The sequence below is a fragment of the Lissotriton helveticus genome, chromosome 5_1 (genome assembly GCF_964261635.1).
Source record: "Lissotriton helveticus chromosome 5_1, aLisHel1.1, whole genome shotgun sequence".
Lineage (NCBI taxonomy): Eukaryota > Metazoa > Chordata > Amphibia > Caudata > Salamandridae > Lissotriton > Lissotriton helveticus.
This window is the reverse complement of record NC_136065.1, coordinates 1,551,674,560-1,551,695,387: the sequence shown is the minus strand read 5'-3', so window position 1 is coordinate 1,551,695,387 and position 20,828 is coordinate 1,551,674,560. Positions and strand designations below refer to the sequence as shown.

The 20,828-nt window shown below is 44.3% G+C and overlaps 1 protein-coding gene across 1 annotated transcript in view; it reads left to right on the top strand.

Annotated features, from left to right (window-relative positions):
- The window catches only part of NFASC (neurofascin), a 639,840-nt gene that overhangs the window by 189,353 nt on the left and 429,659 nt on the right, over positions 1–20,828 (top strand). Inside the window, exon 2 of the mRNA XM_078644633.1 lies at positions 19,598–19,670. The gene's annotated coding sequence lies outside the window, so the exon portion shown is untranslated. The remainder of the gene's footprint in view (positions 1–19,597; positions 19,671–20,828) is intronic.

The window sequence follows — 20,828 nt, the reverse complement described above, 5'->3', positions numbered from 1 at the left end:
AGTGCACAGTGCAGAGAGATAATAAAAGTTTAACCAATATTATTTTAGTATCGTACAGGTCACAGCTCTAAAAGATGCTTGCCCAACAACCTTTTGTGTAATATACCACATTGAACGTAAAAAAGATGGAAACTGAATAAACAGCACTGGGCCTAACGTGTGACTTACAGATTCTTAAAGCTAAATGTTGGTCCTCTAAGTAGAGGAGCTGGCAAAGAGCGATGATCCAACGTTTGCGCTGCTTAGCATGAGCGGTACAAAAGAATAAAACGTTCTTCAGTTTCTATTATCGGCCAACCCATAGGGCATAAATTATTGTTGAGCATGGCAGTGTTTTCATTCCATGTGCCAGTAAAGGCAGCCAGGGCGAGTGTTCCAAGTCTGAACTTAATCAGCAAAGATCTGACCAAAGTGACACTCGCATAGTCCATAAAATCTTAGAAGCGGGTATCACAGTTGGTGGATAAAGATCAGATAAACTACACGCCGGAACAAGGAAATTTCTGCTGCTAAAAACAATGTTCCAATAACATGATTTAACAATTTCCCAAGCATTCTTGTGCATGAAGCAAGGATTCTATCACTATTCAGAAAGGCCAAGCTTGGACGGCCATTTTTAAATAATGGATACGTAGGGGATCGCAAGTGCCAGCGATTGTCAACGATCTCTCTAACACAGTCTGTATATGAGCCAGTTCCTCGTTTGCCCAGAGTCTGGTCCACTAAGATGGTTTCAGACAGGCTATGTCAGCGAGGTATCTGAGTGTTAAGTTAAACCTCAGGAAGTGACGTAGTGCTTTTTGGTAATCTCAGAAGCAATTTAATAAAAGTGTTTTCACCAATATCTAACTCATTGAGGTTCCAATTCAGCCCCGTATAGTTCTGCCCCAAGAGCTCGAGCCATATAAATTTCTACCACAGGGAAATTGGATAAGAAGCTGCCTTGTTAACGAATATTAATATTAGCCAAACTCTGTGCTTTAAGAATTAATGCACTCTCTTTGATTTGGGCTGACCAGATCAGTAAATTCTTCAACCCTTTCTATGTTTACACCCTCCAGAGCCAGAATCCCCATACCTTTTTTACGGTGGCTAAATACCTGGAACTTGGTTTTAGTACTATTTAGTTCTAAACCATATTCCTTCAAAATGTATTGAACCTCCCCAAAAGGATGTTCAGTCCAGAAAAGGTTTTAGAGAGGAGGAGAGTATCATCTGCAAACTGCAGACACAGCACTTTATTCCCGAATATTTTAGGGCAATCCTTTTGGCTGTTTGCTAGGTAGGGAATACACGTATCATTAAAAAGAAACAAGCATTTGCAGTGCAACAGGTCTCGCATTTACGCGAGTTTGAGCTATTTACATTGCAAATAACAATGCCTTTTAGTTATGTTTTGTTTTTTGAAACATAAATATAACACATTGTCATTTACAATGCCAATACCTTAAATTTGCGTAAATGCGAGACCTATCGCATTGCAAATGCTTCTTTAATCGTGTGTGGCCTTGTGAGCGTATGTGAATCAGCACACTGAATGTAGACTTAGTTCCGTGCCCCCAAAAGACGGCCCAGTTAGTCTGAATCACTTTTGCAAATATGCGCTTTGTACAATTATACAAATCTCAATCTCGGCTGCACAAAGAGCGTTATTGGTGCAGAAAAGAATAATGCTCCATTTCACCCCCGCTATTCTAACTCACAGACTAATATTTCCTCTACAAACTACGTAATCATTCCCTGCCCGACAATTGTCTTAGTACGTAATTGTGCCTAACATGAGGCTTTAATAAAAATGACATTGTCATGAAGTAAATGGTAAGTAAGAAATGTATGCACATATGTCCGGTGGGCTGAGGCTTTATAAATCATTACTGGCAAAGTTAGTGTTATGTGATTGTTGTTTACGAGTGGGGGTGATGCCGAAAGCACCTCTGCTGTGTGTCTAAGTAGCTTAGTAAGTGAGGGCGCGTGCTGCCTGCGGAGGGCGGCCATGTGCAAATAGCAAACAATAGGTAACATATCCCAATACTTGAATACCGAGGAAGCTTTCACCCTGTAACTGCAGTGCATGGGCAGTAAGCCCTCAGGCAGACTAAGACTTAATTTTTCTGCGGGGGCGGGTGGCCGGCAAGAACAGCTGTGTACACGGGCCGACAGGCACTGCAGTCTGGGTCACCTCTGTGCCAGTGAGGCTTGCTCAGCTACTAGCTGCAGCCCTTTGGGCACTGCAGTTGAACCCCAAATGATGAGCCACCACTCTGCTGGCCACTGATCCGTGTGTTTCAGCCACTGCCCGCGATAGCCCGCCGCTCAGCTTGGGGCGAGTTGTGTCAGCGTTGCGGGGGATGAGCTCATGATTGCAGGAAGCCCGACAACATTAGAAAAATTGTGCAGAAACCTAATTAAATAAACAAGTGCAGTCCCCAAAGTGAAAGCGGACTGTGCTACAAATAACAAACAAGGAAGAGTGGGAGGGGGTGCAAACATGAAGCGCAGGCTGTAAATGAAACAATCAGCTCAAGAGGAGTGGTGGGGTCGGGCACAAGAATGCAGCTGCCGCCCTGCTGCTCGCTCCCTAGAGCAAAACGCAGTGGGAGTCAACATTACAAAAAGAGGTGGGACATGCACCCGCCTTTAGCCATTTGCATGCTTTCATTCTTGAAAAACACATGCAAAAGCCAATCCTATGTGTGGGGGGGAGTCAGACCCACACCGAGTTGCTGGAGAAGCCATAAGAAGCCTCGCAGAGCAGCAATGTGCGCTGGCTCAGGCTCGACCTAAAAACAATGTAGGGGCCAGTGCACACCCTTGGCGGACACCATGCTGAATAGAAATATTAGTGGTTGTTTCATCGGCCAGGGCCCCATCTTACCCTAGCAAAATTCCCTGAATAAAGTTGTTTGATCGAAGACGGTAGATTCGGCGGAACCCCAATATTCCCAAGCATCTCCAATAATTTTCTCTTGGGGACAAGGTCAAATGAGGCCAGTAGGTCGACAGAAGCCATAAATAGCGACTCCTGTCATAATCAACGCTAAGTATAACTTAACTTTAACCTTTGTTTAATATATATATATATATGTATATATATATATATATATATATATTTAAATATGTAACACAACGACAGTGCTGTTATTCCTCTGTAGTTATCGTTAAGTCAGAGTTTCCAAAGGAAAACATTTGTTTGCTTCTTTAATAACTTAGGCGTTATTTGACGAATCTGCTCAAAATTTCCCTTGAAAAAAAAAAATTTCATCCAGTTTGGCTACTTCATGGAAAGTTTTGAGTGTGATTTCCAATGTTAATACCCATAGAAAGGTTTGCTTTCTTATACAGAAAAAAAACATGAATGGAATTAAAGCAAGTTTGGCGAAGAGCTAGAACTTTACTCAAAAAGTCAGCTTTTTTGTATTTTGGTTTAAGTCCGTTCAGCCTTTTTTGATAAATTCGCTTTAAAAATAGCTTGTATTGGGCATGAAGCTATTAGTGGTGGTAAAATGTTAGAGATGTCTGGACCATTGGTGTCCAGATATGTACTGGTTGGACTATGCAAAGTGGATAGGCAGATCCTGATTGGTTAGCCACAACATGGAAAATACGTTGAGGAAGCCATTACCAAACTTGGGGACTCAGTCCACGAGTCCTGGAAAAAAAATCAAAGGTCACGTAAAGGGGCAGGGTGGGCATACCTGACCTTGAGGCCTCCATTTAGGACCGTCCCTTGAATGAAAAGTTTTTTTTTTAAAAAGCATTTGTGTTGTGGGTACCGCATCTGGCACCACGGTATGCAGCGAGGCCACCCTTGTGGTACCAGTAACAAACATCTATTTTGAAAAATAGCGAATTTGTGCAGGTCATAGACCATCCATAATGGAGAGAGGGGTGGGGGACGGGAGGTCTGGGGATTTGGACCTCTACAGTGGAGTGTACGCAGGGCCAGCCCACTGATCTGCATGGTAGTAGGCTATGCACAGCAGCTGGCATTAGGCACAAGTTGGGGTTGGGCAGCCACGTGGCCAACCCCACCCTACTGCTCATAGCTAAAGGCCAGGTGCCGTGTGGATTGACTGCCCACAGGAGGGTGGGAAACTGCAGGGAGTTAGGTAAACCCTGCGTCCAACCCTTCACTGTGCATGGCCAAAGACTTGTACAGCAAGGGATTGGGGTCCTGTGGGGAGCTGGCAGCAGAGCCCGGTCGCCCATCGAGGGATGGATGCCAGGCCATTTGGCCAAGCCTCCCAAACTGTACATTGCCAAAGGGCACTTCCCGCTATGTCCTGCCAAAGATCATCCGTATCGGGGTTTGGGCGCAGCGACTGGCCAGAAGCCACCCCCCGTAATCTTCAGTCCTCTGCACGCGGCTGAAGGTCATACGCGGTGGGGGGAGGGTTGGACTTAGGTTGCCTTATTGGGTTTAGCATATGGTCAACTTAGAATATGATTTAAAAACACAGAAATTCAATGAACAAACCCAAAGGTTAAAGTTACGTTATCGGTAGGTATAGTAATAAGATCTAAAGATACATTTTTTTTAAACAAATTTACTAAAAAATGTAAAGGTTAAAGTAATAATATAGATATGTGTTGCAACAAGATAAGAAATTACGTTAAAAAACAAAAAAAAACATTGACATTTGCCAGTTATAGTTTGTGTTATGTTAATATTTATGCAGCTCTGGTTTACCATAGGTTTTTAGGCATTAACCGGTACCATATATAAAGTACAGCTTAGGAGGGTGAACAAAATAAGAATGTTTGTTTGAAGAGCCATGGTTTAGTTCTGATTCATGGCGGATGTGATCTGGAAGTGAATTTCAAGCTGCAGCAGTCATCACCACAGACTGTGTCCTCTGTCTCTTCTCTACAGTATCTGTGGATAATAAAGCATTTTGAATGAGCTGTTTTCAGGTTTCGAAAGGTATGCCCCTTTTAATCTTCTTAACCAGAAGAGAGGAGCAGAGTTGTATATGTCCTTGAACTAACTATAACTTGTGTCCTGCTTATGACATCACATATTATATCACTCTTAACATCGTGGATGACATCACTGAAGGCATCATCCAGTCTTTGTAACAGCATTCTATAGGGTTTATTGACTTCAAGTAGTTCTTCAAGTTCCACCAGCACCCAATTTTCTATCACCAATCAAGTAATATTAGATATAACCTTTGATCTCATGCTGGACAAATAGCATATCTGTCAAATCACATTTGGTGAATGTTACCCTCTTTTACTGGTATTCATCCACCTAACAAGCACAGTGCTTCTGTAGACTTTCATTTGGTGACCCCCTCCCTCGATAACTTGAACACTCTCCAAAAAGGAGTGTGTACTCTATTCACCTTAACAAGATCACCCTCTTAAACTCCTCACTTGACCCGCATTGGGAGGTTCACAGGTATTCATTTGCTAATGATAAGAAAACCAACCTTCAAACAACCCCTATTCAAAGCCCTCGTATTTTGGTAACATACACAACACACATTCCTGAGATGAGCACGATGACCCTAGAGCCATGCTTACAACCCCAGGATGAGTTAAACCACCTCTAAGTTGGTCACCTCTGGTGTGTAATGGTACACTAAGTGTCAACGTGCACAACCACACTTGCATCCAGAGCTTTCTAAATTTCCATTCTATAACCCACATGGGTACACACAGTAACTCTATCCTCTATATATGTATAGGCTCTTTTTTAACATTTCTTTTTTTAAATTATGTAGTGGTTTCTGGATTAAAGTAAAGTGAATATCACTGATGTCATTTGAAATGTCATTATTGCTGTCATCAATGATGCCATTTGAGATGTCAAAGCAAAACCAAAGGTGGTGATGGACGGAGCGTTGACAATACAAGCACTCACCCCCAGTCAACTGAACTGGGTTTAATCCATCACCGTTCTTTAGCCCACTCTGCCACCCCAGTACAGACATGGCCATATGCAAATCAGTCTGACCCTGTGCCTCATGGGAACAGTCCAGCTCGAACTGCCAAGCCATGCCTTCCCTGGACCGAAAACAAGCTTCCGTGGACCGGTTTCTGGCATTACAGCCGTCTTCATTTGAGATGTCATCAGTGATATCATTAATGGTGTCATTTAATATGTCATGAGTGATATGTGAGATCATAAGCAAAGCATGACGGAGTCAAAGTTAGTTCACTAAACCATAACTAGCGAATTTCAGTGTTTTTTGTTTTTTAAATGTTAGTTATTTTCTCATTTCAGCACCTAACTATAACATTGCTTTAACCTTTGTTTTTCAGTGAATATTTATTATTTGTACTCATTTGTACGTATAGGCCTGTTTGGCTCAATGTTGGGTAAATCCGAGATACCACTTCTGCCTGCAGATACCTCAACTACTGGCTAAAACGGACTATATGGGGAAGTTCACTGTGGGAAACACTTTTGCAGTGCCTTGTGGAACAGATCACAAATAGCTTTTCAACATAAAGTAACTTTCCTAGCACTGTAAGCCTCCCCACAAGTGGTGTCAGCCACACTGACGATGTTGCACATGGACAGAATTAAAGTTTTTTTCTATGTCCATAAACAACCGGGCTCTCACTTCCCACCTGTTAACTATGTGAGAGATAGTGATGAAACATGGCCTGTTCCATCAAGTCTGCTTGGCGTAGGGTAGTCAACAACATAAGGCATTAAGCCTAAGCAAGCATCATTACTTTCTTCACCAGCAGGAAATCCACGAGTCCATCTCCGAGGTATGGGGTGTCCAGCTCAAACTACACCTAGTAGTCTTTTGCTAGTGAGGTGGGCTGGGACTGAGTTGCCACATCCGCAATCTACCATAGGCTGTCTGCAGCTATCATCAGTCGTCCTCAGCCACTGATGTTACCTGGAGTAGAAGTGTCAACACTATGGTGGTGAAGGTGCAAGAAATCCACTATGTCCGTGGCCTACAAATAACACCAGTGGCCTTCAGTGACCGGGGCCTCGGCTGAGGAGGTCTGAACTACCATCCTGGGCTAATTTTCAATTTGTGATGTAAATTCGCAGATGTGAATTTGACACACTTTGTTTAATAATCCAGCATATTTTATTGAAGGTCTATATGAAGTATGTTAAAAATATTAAATCTTATAGTTTACAGAATGTTCTTATTACATTTTTGTTTGAAAGTGCATAATTCTCTGCATGTCTTGTGATGCATTTTGGGATTCTGTTAATTTTGTTATTATTTATAAGTGTTTTTTATGGGCCGCGTGTGTTCTGAAGTGACCTGGGTGGTCGATTGAGTTATTAATATTGCACTTCGTACCCCTCGGGTCAAGGCAAATGAAGTGTTGCAGCTGGTATTGGGGTCCTGGACGCCATTTGAAGTAAATGGTTATAGTTTGGCCTTTATGGGATATGTTGGGTGAGTTATGTGGGTTTTGTCAACGGTGCACAGAATGTCTCATCACATATGCATTAGGTGTTGCCGATAGTACCTTCTTAGTAAAAGCTCGAAACCCCGTACTTCTCAGTAGTACAGTAGTTGCAGCTGGAGTCTCTAGTGTTGTCCTGGGTTGGAGATTAATGGGATTTTTTTCTCCCGTTCGTTAGGAGTTTTTCGTTCCCATTTTTTTTGCTCGCATGTCGTGTTTGCTGAGGGGTACTCGGAAGTCCCTGCCTCCCAAGGGATGCATAAGCAGATTCGGACGTTGTCTTGGAAACGGAACTCCATCAGCCCCAGGGGTGGTGGGAGCAGCTGTGGGCCCGGTAGCCACTAGAAGTGGACACGAGGACTTCAAACAAATTCAAATAAGAAATGGGGAGCAGATGACTCGATTAACTATTCTCGTCTGTGACCCACGCAGACAGTCACGGGCCTATTAGGATCGTATAATATCAAGGGGGAGGTGGAGGGGGAGACATACTTGTATGAAAGCAATGTGCGGAATCAAGGGTCAGATGAGGGAGCAGAAACATTGCTGTGGATAGATGCTAGTATGGAAGCGATACATAGAGTGTTGTATAATCCAGAGCAGTGTAGGAAGTGGAAAACCTTTACTCTAGGAACTCCCCATAGTATGGGGAAATACGATTTCGGAGAGTAGGTGATAGACACAGTGTTGATTCTATGTATGTATTTAAACAACTGAGCACGGTTGTCATGCCTTCACTGTTATGGTACCAGCTTTTCTCAGCAGGACTTGTATTCAGGCAATTAAAAATGGCAGCAATTTTCAGCAGCGATGTTACATGTTTGTTGGCGAGGCTGTTCCAGCACTTTTAACAACACCAGCAAGCCTCAGCAGGACTTTGGCTATTATAATAGGTGTTATACTTTTATTGAGGCTGTCCCGCACCTTTGAGCAAGGCGTGTGTACATTTCTCGAACAGGATCAGCACTTTCCCGTAGGAAGAATATTTTGTGGAATATGGACTGACATCTGTCGCCCATACTTAGTCAATTGAATGATCACACATCCCTGTAGACATCACTCTCTCACAACTGCTTTGTGACACCCTTGCAATTTATTTTATTACCAAAGCACCAAACCTCATTACCGCTTCTCAGTAAAAACACCACCTGAAAGACTTCATGGATCCAACAGCCAACCCTGTATTGGTGACTGCAATCCTCTTTTTCTATACTAATCAGCAAATGTGTTTCAAGAGCTGATTCGGACTTGGCCATACCCCTGCCTTGCCTTGCCTTCCAGGCATTCTCAAGAACATCACTTTTCTTTTCTCATCCACATGTTCCATGAAGCTTTCAAAATAACACACATGATTGGCTTTGAAGAAGAAACCAATTCTAGATCCACCTGACCCCGAAAGCTCCAGTCTAGTTGCTAAGTGACGCTGCTTAGGCAAACTGATTGAGAGAGCATCTTTCTAGCATACATGTGAATCTTTTGAATCAAAGGGACCTGTCAGACACCCAAACCATCATTCACCCTGGCCACAACACCAAGGGCCAGATGTAGGTAGCTAAATACCGGCCGGTAACGGCCGAGAATCAGTGATTTTCCCGTTACCGACCGGTATTTAGCCCTTTCTAATGTAGGAGGCTGGAAATATGGATTCGGTAATTTACTGATTCTATATTTTAAGAAATCGGTAAATTACCTAATCCTTAAAACCTATGTAGGTAGCACTAAAGTGAGTGCATTTTTGCTTTAAGGGTTGGTTATTTACCGCCAACTACAAGTTGGTGGTAAATACCGAATACCTTTAAAAAAGCAATAATTTGCTTTTTTCAAGGTGCCATGTGGCAAGGATGTATGTGCGCCACATGTCCACACATTCACTATTCAGTCCCTGCCACCCTTCAATATGCTCCCGCTATTACCGATTCGGTAAATACCGAATCGGTAATAGTGAATGGCTTCCCATTCATTCCTATGGGCCTCTAGGCCCATAGGAATGAATGGGAAGGTATTTCTTATTACCAAATCGGTATTACCGAATCGGTAATAGGAAATATTACCGAATCGGTAAATTTTAACGATTCATTACCTACATCATATTTACCGATTCCTAAATACCGAATCGGTAAAATTCGGTATTTAGGAATCTGTAAAATGAGATTACCTCATCTAGCCCCAAGTCCTTAGTAATCACCATTTTGGATGACCTCCAGTCTACCTTGGTCAAGAAAGATGTAACCTCCCACTCTTCATCCTCTTATTGATGTACAGAATCGTTCCCCACTCCACCTTACCACATGAAGGGAAATGGAGTGCAGGGCTTTGCCTTAAAATAGATTGATACTTCTATGTTCATAGGTTTCAGAACATCAGCCTCCATCCAGTGGTGTATCTTGGCCAGTGAGATTCAGGAGTGCTAGTATAAGATTTCCTTGTAAATCCAAGTGTGTACCGAACTAAAAGAGATAGTGCCATGAACAGAATCTGTGGGAGTGGGTTTGGAGGCCCACGCCGCTTGAATATTTTTTGTGAAAGTGAACCAAAAACCTTCCGGGATTACCAAGCAAGAAGGGTTACTGCCTTCATTATTGAGCTATAAAAGGAACCCCAATTTAAATGCATATACTTGAAACTTTTACACCCTGAAGAAGCCCCAGGCTGAAAGGCCAATAATATGGGGCGAAACATGTGTTGGCTGTGCCACAAACCTTTCTTTTTTTCTTTACTTTTTCCTGAAAGACTCTGAGAGTCAAAGAGTCTCCTTCAAAACAAATTCTGGATTCAATAAAATGATTTAATTCCTAATAGAGTAAGAATATTTGTATTTGCGCTGGCACACCTCTCAGTTATTAAATACATGGGGAAGGGGTTTCCCATTGCCGAGGACATGTAGCTTCATAAATATCCTCATTAATATGTTGGAGTGCACAATACCAGGACCCATTACCCTTTTAATCTCCGAAATCTTCATAATGACTTAGTTGGCAGTATGCGCCGTGAAGAGTCATAGGCAGGGCCACCAGAATTATGTGGCAGAAACCACTAAATCATGTAGCAAGAGAACGCTTATTATGTGGCATTATGCAGCAAATTTTGAAGCAGTAATACTTCACTCCTCATGTAAACCCTCTATGATCCAAGGTCAAAACTTAAATACAGCTATTAGCAATTGAAAGATGGCCTGCATGTTGTGCGACAAAAGGTCTGCCACTGAGCTGGAGGATGTGTTCCAGCTTTTTTAGCATCTTTTGATCTGTTTGAGCTAGAAACAATTTATTTTCGATAAAATCTGTAAATTATGCTGGAAATGATAAACCCCACCTGTGCTCAGTGTGTCCACCTTGTGGGTAGTTGAAGGACAGAGACCACAAGCTGTTCATTTTCCCCTCAGGAGGACACATGAACCCTTGGTCCCAATCAACAACCTGTCCCGGCCCCTTCCCTTTAGTGCCAAGTATCTAGTCCTGCCTTATTAGCCTTGAGTCCGCCAGACGGATATTTGGTGAAGGAGCAAAACTACATAAATATCGGCTACCACAACACACCACAAAGTCCCACAATGCCCCAACACTCCATGACTGACTGCCCGGCTTCCCAATCCGAGGCTGTCTGTGAGTGGGAAACAACCACAGAAACGGGCACCCAAAGATTATGCACGTCAGTCCCAAAGAGATAGTTCAGGAAGTTAAGCGTCTGTTGCCGTCTAATGTGTATTACTAGCAAGTGGAAGGTCCCAGCGCAAGTAGGGTAGCTTGGGTGTTTCACTCTCAGCTCCTGGCATACAATTGACCCAAATAAGGTCATTAAGTGCCTTAATGGTAATAATACCACGAAGGCATTTTCCTGAACTTTCCATCCTTTTTCTGAGTACTAGATTACCTCCGCTATTCCCAGATTACTGCATGAGCATATGTCGAACAGTCTAGTCATGCTGACTCCAAAGATGTGGTTGCTGGGCCTCAACTGCGTCTACCCTGTTTCTGCGCACTTCGTATGTATGAATAAAAACAGTGGACATCGAAGAGATGCATTCCATCAGGCTGTTTATCCTGATCCCATCAGTGTAGAGGGCGCCTATTTCACTGCTCTTTCCAATAAAAACATGGCAAAAAACTGGAAGAGTCAGGATTCTCCCAAAAAAGATGACTGGACTCAGGACATGGGGGTGGGGGCTCTAGACGAGGAACTTAGTACACATCAGAATATGCTGAAAAGATGACAGACTGATTATCTGGCAAGCACATGAATATGATGTGCTGGACCCAGAAGACTGACTGCCCTCTAGAACGCACTGATGGTCAGAACTGTACCACAGCCCACCTGCTCTGCACATCCACAGTGTGCCTAGCAAAAGGCCCAAGTGCCCATGGGTGGGAATCTCAATTGTGTTTTTTAGGGTGCACGTGCTGATGTTTCCTGTAGCGCTCCCCACTCTGATTGCTTCCCCCCCGCATTATAGAACTCGGTATGCAATGTGCATGGTATGTTATTTAACTATTCTGTCTGTCGGTGTAGACGCTTCTGTCATGTTTCGAGGTGTCCATGATTAGGGATCTGTTATATTTATTTGCTTTAAGTGAAAATCAATAAAAATATTTTTAAAGGACAAACTGGTGGCAATTTTGGTTGCTCCAACAGCAGTCCAAGGGCTTGGGAATGCTTGAGTTGGTGCCCTGGCTGTCGCAGACCCAGGAAGAACTGTCGAGCAGAGAAGCGTGCATTCTCGTACACAGTATCTCTGGCGGGGGCAGAAAGAGGTTAACCCTGTCTGACGAGGTTTTATTAAGGTTATTTCCAATTTTTGTTGTCCCTTTTGCTTGAGCCAGAAGTGGATCTGGAAGGCGTTGCTCCAAAGCTTGCTTCTGCCATTCACAGTTCTGCCTCACAGATTAGCAGTTTAGTTTGAGAATGCGTCTATGGGGCCTTATAATTCCAGTGACTATCTGTGACCCTATTTTCAGTATGTTGGGTGATGGCTCAGCATTTTGACCTGGGGGATAGTGTATGATACTATTATGACTTGTGTTTTTTTTCACGATTTATTATTCTCATGTTATGTTAGCGTCTTATTCGTCCTACGAATTATAATAAAATGTTCAAAAAAATGTGCCGGAAGCCTATATTCACCGTTGCGTGTTGGAGTGTCTCGTTTTCAAGTCGCATAGCCTGCTCTGCCTGCCAGCCCTTGTTTGTAAACATTTGCCCTGTTTCCTCGGCCGAGCCTGCAGTGTATAAAAAATGCCGTCCTGTGGGCTGAAGGAAATATTTCTCCAACCCACGGGCCGAGGAGGGTGCATGGGGTTGGGAAGGGGCTATTCAGAATAGATTCCTGTCCATTCAGGGAACTGAAAATGACCCTTTGTGCTGAATGAGGGTCATTAACTGAAATCGCAAAACACATTCATCATTTTACAAAATCTGCTACTGGGCGGGCGCCGTAGGTTTACTTCAGAACTTTGGATATTTACATTTCTTCTGCTCTCAGGGATGAGGCTTAAGTTGAAAGATCTGAGCGAGTGTCATACTCGCATTGGACTACTAGTTGAATACATACATACATGCCAACATTTTGGAAGAGGAAAGTGGGAGACTTGTTAGAAATAATCAGGAGAATGTATTTCTTCCATTAATGTCTATTGCTGCCTGCATCGGGCCTGATGGCATGCATGAGACTTACAACTGTGCTACCGCGGGGCGGATATCAGAAATGCAAATATACGTAGTTTCCTTCCCTGTCAGGAGCACAGAGAAATCGCTATGGCAGGCAGAGAGAGTGTGACAAAAATGTTGTGCACTGGCCTGCAGGAGCAGGTTACTGGCAGTGCATACTCGGAGTCACACAAGACCAGTCCCTGCAGTCCGAAGCCTGCCGAGGAATCAGGTTTTTGCATGCAGGAATCGGGAGGCAGCAGACTAGACTTGAAATGTGTACTCTCCTGTCTGAATCGTGAGGGTTGTAACGTATGCTGAATAGAACATTAAAGGGAAACTTCCATTCTTCTTTGCCTCCATGTAGGAAAGAAGCACTTTTTGACATGGTTACCCCGGTTTTTGCCTGGTAACTGATGTGATTCCGACTGGAAGTACACTGGGTCCCCGGTGCCAGAGCTCTTTCCGAATACTGTACTATTGTTTCCCCTCTTGGTAAAACCTTTAGCACCTTTTGTGAGTTCCTAGTAAATGATAATCGTACCCAGGCCCTGAGGTACTAAAGAGGGTCCCTTAAGGGCTGCAGTATGAATTGTGCCATACTAAGAGACCCCTAACCAAGCACTTGCAAGGCTGCCATTGCAGGCTGCGTGTCTTGGTGCAGACAAAAGTGAAAACACGACATGTCACACATCCCTTTGTGCCATGTCCCCTAACACTTCATGTGATATTTGTAAGTCACCCTTACAGCAGGCCTGACACCCTAAGGAAGGACGCTGAATATTACATGTGAGTGTATACCTGCATGAGCAGATATGCCCCTGTGCTGGTCAGTTCTATTACTGTCAGTGCAAGTGGACAGGGAAGCCATTTTTAAGCTTGTTCTGGACACTGGTGAAAATGAGTTCCCCAGCTACATGATGACTTCACTGAAAATAGTGATGTTTGGTATCAGACATCTTGTTTTGATATACCCACACTGATTCCAGTGATGGATTTACCAATACTTGTACCAAGAGGGCACCTTAGAGGTGCCCCCTAAAATCCTACCAGCCCCCGGTGTGCTCCCTGACTGGTTTCTGCCAACCTGCCATCCGAGGCACTGTTCTGGCCTCGAGGTGCCCCAGCCCTCCAGAGCCCAACTGCATTGTGGTTTCACCACTTGTGGAGCCTCCAGCATCACTTTCAGCCTCGGCACGCAGGCCCGCTCTACCACAACTTCTCCGGTAAGGAAAAACCCGACACCTAAGGACACCTCGGCATCCGTTGCTGCTGGGCCGTGGAGGAATGGACCAACGGTGTTCCCTAAGTCCCTGAGCATTGTGAGGACTGAACCCCCCTGGTGGTTCAGCCTGACTGGTCTTCTAGCCAGAACCTGCAGTCTCTTTTTGCAGAGACCGATCTCCATAGAATAACATTAGGCTCCTGATGCTAATTTGCACTCTGCACCTGGCCGCCCTCGTGCCTCTGGTGGTGTATTTTTAGTGCTGCCTCGGACCTTGATCACCACTCACCTTAACTCCTGGAGATTAGTCCCATACGTCACTGCACTATACCTGTTTGCAGAACTTGTTCTTCCTTCCATAGGATAACATTGCAGAACTCAAAAATTGCACCACATCCACTTTTTGAACTGAAAATAATTCATATTTCAAAACGTACTCACCTGAATGATTTTTCTCTATTGCCTAAATATATATAAAGATACTTGCTGTTTTTGGGTCTCGCTGGCAAAATGCAAGGATGCATGTGTCCAGCTGGAGACCTATAGCGATCAGTCTGGGGGGAAGGAGGACAAGAGGGTGCACAAGCTTTTTCAGGCTGGATTCGTGTGCGCGAACGCGCACGTTCCGTCCTGCGCCGCCCTCCCATACTCCCAGCCTAACGCGCATGCATGCACACAGACAGACACACACACACACGCGCACGCACACGCACTTACACAGACACGCAGGCACCCAGACAGGCAACCCCCTCCTCCTCCCCCACAGTCACACACGCATACACACAGACTCCAAGACGCACGCACGCACGCACGCTCACACACATACACAGCCCGCCGCCGCGCGCGCGCACACACACATGCCCCCCCGCCCTCGCAGGCCAGCCACAAAGCCCCACTCACCGGCAGCAGGACTCTTCCTCCCTTCTTCGGCACCGGGGCGCAGGGTAGGCTCCTGCCTGCTCCGGTGCTGCAAACAATCGCGGCTCTTCCGGCTCTTCCGTGGGAGGCGGGGTAGGCTCCCGCCCTCCTACTTCCTGTTTCCGGTTGTCCCGCCCGGCCTGCCTGACTTCCTGGTCGCAGGCCGGCGGCGTAGCGCGGTTGCGCTTCTGGGATGCCATGTAAGTTATGTAAATACAAAACATATTGCATTACAAATGCTATAGGTATCACATTTGCGGAAGTTATAACTATTGGCATTGTAAATGACAAAGCTATTAATTTAGCTATTTAAAAAAAAAAAAACATAAATAAAAACTTTGCCATTTACAATACCAATAGCTCAAACTTTCCTAATGCGAGACCCATTGCATTGCAAATGCTTGTTATAAATTGGTGTGGATCTCCTTCTTAAGTCATGTGTGAGGGAGCAACTCGGACTGGAGCAAGTAGGGTAAGCAACACCGAGTGCATGGAGAAGCTCCCGGACGAGCACAACAGGGAGAGGGTGGGAAGAAGCACATGGGCCTCAGAGATCAACACAGAGTGCAGGGGGAGATATGTTTAGAAAAAATAGAAAGGTTTCGAAAATCAATCAGTGGAAGCCGTGATGCGAGCTAGTCAAAGCAACATTGATGAGGCAAATCTCCATTGGAGAGACTAACTCAAGTCTGGTACACAAATAAGATTCAGGCAAATGAGTGTCAAGGTCAGTCAACCAGTTGTAAGCAATGGGCAGACTTTAGGCCCCTCTATGTTCACAGTAAGTCACAATGCACCTTGAAACAGACAATGCATGTGCTATCTAGAGGCTCGACCTAAAAAGGTGAAAGAGAGACTCGTATATGAGAGTGTGCAGAAGGCGAAAAAGATCCGATGCACATGAGAAGACCAAATAAAGTAGGATTCGTTTATGAGGTGCTCTCTATTTGCACTCTAGTTGCTTACAGGGCGTTCCATAAACTATAAGGGGTTGGGATTCTAGTTACAGCACTCCTAAAGGTTATAATTATAACAATATGGGCACAACGTATATAGAGCCCTTTGTTTAGGATACTCTAATTATCATAGAGAATAACATGAGGGACAAAGAACAGCGAGTAGAATTAGATTCAAATCAATAAGGGTTCCAGAAAAATTCAAATCCAGTCCAGTTTTTTTGAGATTCTTCAATCTTTTCTTTTATTCGTATTCAAAATTTCATAAAATCAATTCTCCCAGCACGCAAATTGCCAACACGTGTTTCGTCCTCCACAAGGACTTCATCAAGGCATAAACATGGTGAGATGAAATCTTATTCCTTCATCAGAATTAAGACCGTAAACTGAAGCAAAATTAGAACAGGTCACCCTTCAGGTTAGTGATTAATTTGATGGATGTCTGCAGTAAAGACGGAAAAATTCATTCTAATTATGTGGACCAGTCGTAACCATAATCAGGTGCGACGGCGCTATTAATCTCTACATATGTCAATTAGTTATACATTTCCTGATGTGCATAATTCCAAGTATGGGGTGGACGGTTGATTACCATTCAACAAATATATTTTTTCACAACCGTAGTACGTTGCTTAACTTGACATATATATCATACTCTGCTGTTATGGGATGGACGGCTGATAATCATTCAGAAAGAATGTGTTCTCACAACCTTAACAAGTTGCTTAACTTAACAAATATACGAAGATGGACGACTGTTAGGTATTCGTAGAGTATATAATTTTCTTCGCAACCCTAATAAGCTGCTGGGCCGAAGCCAAAGAAATAGCGTTTCCACATATAACCGTCCCCGTGGGCGTTCCATAAGCCCGAGTTACTCTGTGTTCCAGCTGGCTCGTGGTGGGGGTCTAGCCGTTGGGTTGCGCATGACGGGATCCAGGGTATGGTATTGCTTTTCGTATTACCTTTAGAGTTGCAGCACGTTTTCATAAAAGCTCACAACCGTTTACTTGTGTTTCCCAAGTATAACAATGATGCAAATAAATATTTGACCATGTGTCAAATACTATACTAAATCGCATCTTTGAAGTCTGAGGCAAATGTTGGTGGAACTTACACTATACTTCACCCATAAACAATGGTGGGATAAGGTTACAGGACAACATTTTAAACAGGAATTTCGACTTTCATATATGTTTTAGAAATTTACCAAATGGCCTTGCTATCAAACCATCGCAGCGGTTTACGTTCGTCAAATAAGAGAAATCACCTTTCACAGCAGTGAAATTTTTTTTTTTTAACCCGCAATCGTCTAAAACAGGCACACGGTTGGAATTTAGTGGCTGTCCATAACGCGTTGTATTTGGAGTATTATCTTATGTATGCATTTGTGCTTTGCGCGAGTCATACACTTATAACACCGTACAGTGTTTGGTACAAATGTCGTGTATGTGTGTAATCAATCTGTATTGTACATCAGTGACTTCATCTTGGGACACTGATGGCCCTGCTGAGCCTGTTCTATACATAAATCACCAAGTTTTGGAACACTGTTTACCTTGTTCAGACAGCGCCTTCTGTACATAAATAAATAGGCCTTGAGATGCTTGTGTAGGCCTCTCTTCTTTCCTGAACGAAGTGTCCCTCACACAGCACAGTGTGTTCCCGCCACAAAGGCACTGATTGTCCCAGAGAATCTGCTCACATGCCGGATAGCTGCTGCTCTGTGTGAGCTGACGGTGGGTGTCACGGGTGGGGGGCATGGGCCATGCAAAGAGGAGCAAGCGTGAGGTGTGGTGGGCAGACACCGCAGCGAGAGGACAGGAGGGATGGTCCAATAACGCTGAGAGAGGACAGGAGAAGGATGGGGTGTGAAGATAGTAGGGAGTGTGGTACAAGAAATAGTGGTTAGCAGTGGCAGGAAAGAATGTGCTGGTGTGTGGGGGGCAAGATGGCTATGACAGGAAGGAATGATCAACAGGGAGGGGCTGGAGGAGGCAGACGACAGAGGTGAAGCAGTGAATGTAAGGAAATCAAAATGTAGGGCACATATATTGCACCTCCAAGATCTCTACCCGGATCAAACTAATTGTACGCATACATTATCCATTAAGAACCATTACAAAACTAGACTTTCTGAAAACAAACCATTACCAGCCAAGCACAGTTTTGCATTTTCAGTCGACGGCAGTACCATTACCTTATGGAAAAGGGTGTCGACAGTGCTGTACTAAAAGTATAAGCGCAATATTCAAATGCTGATTACATGACATTACAGAAAACTTGAAGTGGGATCTCTCCTTTACACGAGCTTTTACACTGAGCTTTGCGTGAGTCTTCAAACATTTAATGTCCTTGGGCTGCTATTACAATGTGCACAAATAAAAATTATTACCTGTAGCAGTAGTTCCTGTAGTAAATTGTAATAAATAGCCCAAACCACTATGTTCATGTGAGTGATATCAGAGGCCACAATACGTCTCGTACTCTAGTTTGCAAAATAAGAGGCCTCTTGAATTTCTGGCCATGGGAATATGTAGCCAGGTGAGGAGGGAACAGTCTGATGGAGTATCTGGAAGGAATTTTCAACAGGGTAAGGGGTAGCTGGAATGTACAGCTCATAGGGCGATGCAAGGAATGTACAGCATGGGTGGTGGATGCATGATCGTATGTGCAACAGTCTGGGGGCAGCAAAGAATGGTCAGGAGTTAATGGGCCAGTAGAGAATGTACAGTGACGCCAGAGGGAATATTAAGGAGTGAAATGTGCCACTGAAAGGGGCAGCAGCAAGTGCACAGATTTCTGGGAAAATAGTAGGGTAACTTGGAGAGCAGAGGAGGAGCAGGAGAGAATGTTCTGTCTGCAGGAAAGGGCGGGAAGAAATGTAAAGCAAGGAAGGAGCTGCAGAAAGTGTACTGCATGAAGGGTACAGGAAAGTATGAGCAGCAAGAGTAGGAGCATTAGGAGTTGAGTTGCGGGACGAGAGTAGTGAGAAACGAACCGCTGAGAGAGGAGCAGGAGGAAATGAACATCTGGGAGGGAGCAGTAAGGAAAGCTGAGCAGGGATAGGGTAAGAGGTAATGCACAGTATGGAGGGGGGAGCAGCACGTGTGCAGTAAGGAGGTGGTAGAGGAAAGCCTATAGCCAAGGCGATCAGGAGGGGATGTAAGTCAAGATGGGAGCAGGAAGGAGTGTACAAGGACAGAAGCAAAGGTCTCCGATGAGAGGTCCACTCCCAGCTGTGTTAACTACTTACATTTTTTTTATAGAGTACTTCAGTCCCACTTGTGCCGTTTCCAAGCACTGTATATGACAAGTGTCACTAAAGCACAATGTCCCCATCCTCGGGCATTTCTTGGGACTTTCCAGGCTGCTCTCACCTTCACGGAGTACAGTTAGTTCTTTTGTTTAAATGCTACTACTACTTTCTTTACCTTATCTATTACTCCTCTTTGTCCCACAGGTGTAGTGACGCGGTATAAAAGTATCGTAATTGGAGTCAGAGAGATCAGAGAAGTTGAGTCTTCAGCGTCAAGGTAAGAAGGTCCAACTTAAAGAGTTTGAGTTACCCAAACAAAATATTGTGTTATGGATGGGGAACATTATTGGTTTTCGCCTAAACTAAGACTAAGAGGGCCAGAATGTGATATATTGGAAGTCATACATTGCGAGATAAAATATTTTAACCAAATAATACAATTAGATTCCATTCAATTAGATGATGCAAAAGTGTTATTTTTTTATAGAGATTTCTGACCACAGATCCCTCATCTTTTAAATATTCCCCAGGCGTCAGACTGGATTTGAGCAGTACTTTTGTACATTTGTAGGTGGCTCCAAGTGGCTCTGCACTCATGCTGTTCTTCTGCGGAAATGGCATGCAGGGCCTATCCAGATGGCACTCCGCGGGCTGACATCAGTTGTTTCTTTCCACGACACCAGACGCGGATCCTAAACTACCTTTCACCTCTCGTCCAGATTACATCATAAAACGTAGAAAATCCACTGTGCAAGGGAAATGTCTCCTTCCAAAACAGGACTGTCGCAAACAAATGTCTGTGGCAGATCGTCGTAAGGTTTGCCTGTGGTGCCTGGGGTTGTGGCACATCACTAATGCCTGAAGTGACTGCACTTCGATGAACCCGAAGGCCTTAGGGACCACAAGGTTTTACTCTATCGCCAAACACCAGAAGTCTCTGTGATGAGACCGGTCCTAGTTGAAGGTCTATCCCTGTCCCAAAGTCGTTCCTGAGATCGGTTGATGTGATCTCCAAATCTTCAAGTAATTAAAAAAAACACAAAAATCTAAATGGGACTTAGCCCCTTTCCGCCACTCACACACTCTTGACAAGGCGCCTGGGCATAGCCATGCCTCTCGATCTTCATCACCCAATGTTTATTGATGTGCCAGCACAACCTTAGTTTTCGGGGTCACCTTTGACACTAAGGCAGATTAAACAATTCCGCGAAGTCGTGCTCCAATTCATCAGATCCTTAAGGAATCCCTCTAGTGTGCCTTTGAACCCCAAGGAGTCAAGCGGCCCTCCCTCTGAGTTACAGCTGGCAGGTTCACTCTCTGCAACAGTTGGACCCTCCCAATCCATCATTGGGCCTCCTCTGGCTCCCATTCTGACTTTGGCACCTCACTCTGGTGCCAAACTCCATGCCAGTACCTGGAGCATCAATGCCGATGC